Here is a 4,318-nt window from a genome sequence, read left to right as displayed (position 1 = left end):
AATATCTTAAACTCTATCCCATCTGCATTCCCTTTCTATAAAATCAGGATTTTAGTTTTTGCTCATATTTTATTGAAGATTTTAGCATCAATGTAATTACAGTATTCTTAATTTCCCTTATTAGTTTGAATGTTTTTGCCTTTCTTTATGCCCTCACAATTCCTATTCCTCCAATCAACAGGCTCACAGAGATTAAATGAATTTTCCAAATTCAGAAAGGTAGGAAGAATCAGATGAAAAACTTGAAGACAGAGTCTTTATTCCATGTCAGTGCTCTTTACAATATATAACACTGAATCCTCATGACAGATCTTCTTTTACTAAAGGGTCTAGGAAATATATAATATACAAGTAGTTAGGCTATCTAAAATATTTTGTTTACTTGTATTTTCTTCTTGGATGGAAAATTAGAACATCTTTAGTTCAAAGAAACATTAAGTCCCATTAATCCAGACTTGGAATTATTAATTATTTTTTGCTATTTTATTTTAAAATTTATTATTTTGTCTTAACATGAACTTTATTACTCATAACTATCATTTTGGGAAAGTTATCATTTACAGTAAAAAATTAATAGAGAAAGAAAAAATAATTTTTCTAAACTAACCAAAATATTAAGTATGTTCAACATAATATTTGGTGTTTTGTAGAGGCTATTCTCTTGTTTTCAAAAAAAACTGGAAAAAGTTGCATTCTGCCCTTGATTTTAAGATTAATTATTAATTTCACAGCATTCAGTTTCAGTTATGGTTGTTAAATGATTTTCTTTTTTTTCCAAATAGACTTTTTTATTAAATTTATAATTATAACATTTTTACAACATTATCCCTTGTACTCCTTTCTGTTCTGAATTTTCCCCTACTTCCCTCCATCCCCTCCCCTACATGGCAGGCATTCCCATACATATTAAATATGTTATAGTATATCCTAGGTACAATATATAAGTGCAGAACCAAATTTTGTTGTTGTTGTTGCAAAGGAAGAATTGGATTCAGAAGGTAAAAATAATCTGGGAAGAAAAACAAAAAAATGCTAACAGTTTACACTCATTTCCAAGAGTTCCTTTTCTGGGTATAGCTGATTCTGTCCATCATTGATCAGTTGGAATTGGATTAGCTCTTCTCTATGTTGAAGATATCCACTTCTATCAGAATACATCCTCATACAGTATCATTGTTGAAGTGTATAATGATCTCCTAGTTCTACTCATTTCACTCAGCTTCAGTTGATGTCTCTCCAAGTCTCTCTGTATTCATCCTGTTGGTCATTTCTTACAGAACAATAATATTCCATAACATTCATATACCATAATTTACCCAACCATTCTCCAATTGATGGACATCCATTCATCTTCCAGTTTCTAGCCACTACAGAAATGGCTGCCACAAACATTTTAACACACACAGGTCCCTTTCCCTTCTTTAGTATTTCCTTGGGATATAAGCCCAGTAAGTAGCACTGCTGGGTCAAAGGGTATGCACATTTTGATAACTTTTTGGGCATAATTCCAGATTGCTCTCCAGAATGGTTGGATTCTTTCGCAACTCCACCAGCAATGTATTAGTGTCCCAGTTTCCCCACATCCCCTCCAACATTTATCATTATTTGTTCCTGTCATCTTAGCCAATCTGACAGGTGTGTAGTGGTATTTCAAAGTTGTCTTAATTTGCATTTCTCTGATCAATAGTGATCTGGAACACTTTCATATGAGTGGAAATAGTTTCAATTTCATCATCTGAAAATTGTCTGTTCATATACTTTGACCATTTATCAATTGGAGAATGGCTTGATTTCTTATAAATTAAAGTCAATTGTCTATATATTTTGGAGATGAGGCCTTTATCAGAACCTTTAATTGTAAAAATGTTTTCCCAATTTGTTACTTCCCTTCTAATCTTGTTTGCATTAGTTTTGTTTGTGCAAAAGCTTTTTAATTTTATGTAATCAAAATTTTCTATTTTCTGATCAATAATGATCTCTAGTTCTCCTTTGGACACAAATTCCTTCCTCCTTCACAAGTCTGAGAGGTAAACTATCCTATGTTCCTCTAATTTATTTATGATCTCATACTTTATGCCTAAATCTTGGATCCATGTTGATCTTATCTTAGTATGTGATGTTAAATGTGGGCCCATTCCTAGTTTCTGCCATACTAATTTCCAATTTTCCCAGCAGTTTCTGTCAAATAATGAATTCTTATCCCAAAAGTTGGGATCTTTGGGTTTGTCAAACACTAGATTGCTATTTTTATTCACTATCTTGCCCTGTGAACCTAACCTATGCCACTGATCAACTAGTCTATTTCTTAGCCAATACCAAATCGTTTTGGTGACTGCTGCTTTATAATATATTTCTAGATCAGGTACAGCTAGACTACCTTCATTTAATTTTTTTCATTACTTCCCTTTAAATTCTCGACCTTTTGTTCTTCCATATGAATTTTGTTGTTATTTTTTCTAGGTCATTAAAATAGTTTCTTGCGAGTCTGATTGGTATAGCACTAAATAAATAGATTAGTTTAGGGAGTATTGTCATCTTAATTATATTCACTCGGCCTATCCAAGAGCATTCAATGTCTTTCCAATTATTTAATTTTGCTCATATAATTCCTGACTTTCCTTTGGTAGATATATTCCCAAATATTTTATACTATCGACTGTTATTTTGAATGAAATTTCTCTTTGTATCTCTTGCTGTTGGATTGTGTTGGTAATGTATAAAAATGCTGAGGATTTATGTGGATTTATTTTGTTATCTGCAACTTTGCTAAAGTTCTGAATTATTTCTAATAGCTTTTTAACAGAGTCTTTGGGGTTCTCTAAGTATACCATCATGTCATCTGCAAAGAGTGATAGTTTGATTTCCTCATTACCTACTCTAATTCCTTGAATCTCTTTTTTGGCTCTTATTGCCGAGGCTAGCATTTCTAGTACAATATTAAATAGCAATGGTGATAGTGGGAAACCTTATTTCACCCCTGATCTTACTGGGAAAGGTTCCAGTTTATCGCCATTACATATGATGTTTACTGATGGTTTCAAATATATGCTCCTTATTATTTTAAGGAATAGTCCATTTATTCCTATACTCTCAAGTATTTTTAGAAGGAATGGATGTTAGATTTTATCAAATGGAAGTCAGTATACACAATAAAAGCTCCCTCTACAGGGCCATTCTTGTAGATCTCAGCCATGATCTCCTTCTCACTTGAAGGTACATTGTAAGTGGTTGATCCATAGTGTTTGTCATATTTGTACTTAGGAGAATAGCCTGCTTCACACTTCTTGTTGCATTTAGGGGTATCTCCTCCCTCTCCAGTACAGGCAGGGCGGGAGCCATTCACATGGTGCTCACAAGGAGAAATGGAGTAAGGTCTGCAGCCCATTAGTGTGCACACAGATCCTGTCAGAAATGGCTTCCACAGCTCAAAATGACCAACAGGAGCCACAAGAACCTTGGTCTCGAATTTCCTTGATGGTTGTGCAGTTTGGCCACTGTTCGCGCGCATCAAAGTTTTCTGGTAGTTTCATGTCTTCAGCCAACATCATTCTCTGAGGTAATTGCTTGGCTCCACCCATGATGGTAACAAGAGTTTCTTGACGTAGCTCATGTCCACATTACAGAAGTTATGCCCAGCCTTCCATGTAGTATTGAGCTTGTTGACATAGTTGACCATTTCATCTATTGAGATGATCATATGGTTTTTGTTAATTTGGTTATTGATATAGTCGATTATGCTAATAGTTTCCCTAATATTGAACCAGCCCTGCATTCCTGGTATAAATCCCACTTGGTCATAGTGTATTATCCTGGGGATGATTTTCTGTAGTCTTTTTGCTAATATTTTATTTAAGATTTTAGCATCAATAGTCATTACAGAGATTGGTCTATAATTTTCTTTCTCAGTTTTTAGCCTACCTGGTTTAGGTATCAGTACCATGTCTGTGCTATAAAAGGAATTTGGTAGGACTCCTTCAATCCCTATTTTTTCAAATAGTTTATATAGCCTTGGAGTTAGTTGTTCTTTAAATGTTTTCACATGTAAATCCATCTGATCCTGGGGATTTTTTCTTAGGGAGTTGGTTAATAGCTTGTTCTATTTCTTTTTCTGAATTGGGACTATTTAGACTATTTACTTCTTCCTCTGTTAATCTGGGCAAGCTATATTTTTGAAGGTATTCTTCCATTTCATTTAAATTATCAAATTGATTGACATAAAGTTGAGCAAAGTAGCTCCTAACTATTGTTCTAATTTCTTCTTCATTAGTGGTGATTTCACCCTTTTCATTTTTAAGACTAACAATTTGCTTTTCCTCTT

At 33.7% G+C, this 4,318-nt stretch overlaps 1 pseudogene; it reads right to left on the bottom strand.

Annotated features, from left to right (window-relative positions):
* Nucleotides 1-3,100: 3,100 nt before the first annotated feature.
* Nucleotides 3,101-3,677, bottom strand: LOC141547252 (cathepsin B pseudogene; annotated as a pseudogene).
* Nucleotides 3,678-4,318: the final 641 nt, after the last annotated feature.

Source organism: Sminthopsis crassicaudata, chromosome 6 (genome assembly GCF_048593235.1).
Source record: "Sminthopsis crassicaudata isolate SCR6 chromosome 6, ASM4859323v1, whole genome shotgun sequence".
In the NCBI taxonomy this organism is placed as follows: domain Eukaryota; kingdom Metazoa; phylum Chordata; class Mammalia; order Dasyuromorphia; family Dasyuridae; genus Sminthopsis; species Sminthopsis crassicaudata.
Note: the sequence above shows the minus strand (reverse complement) of the source record. Positions and strands in the feature narration are given on the sequence as shown.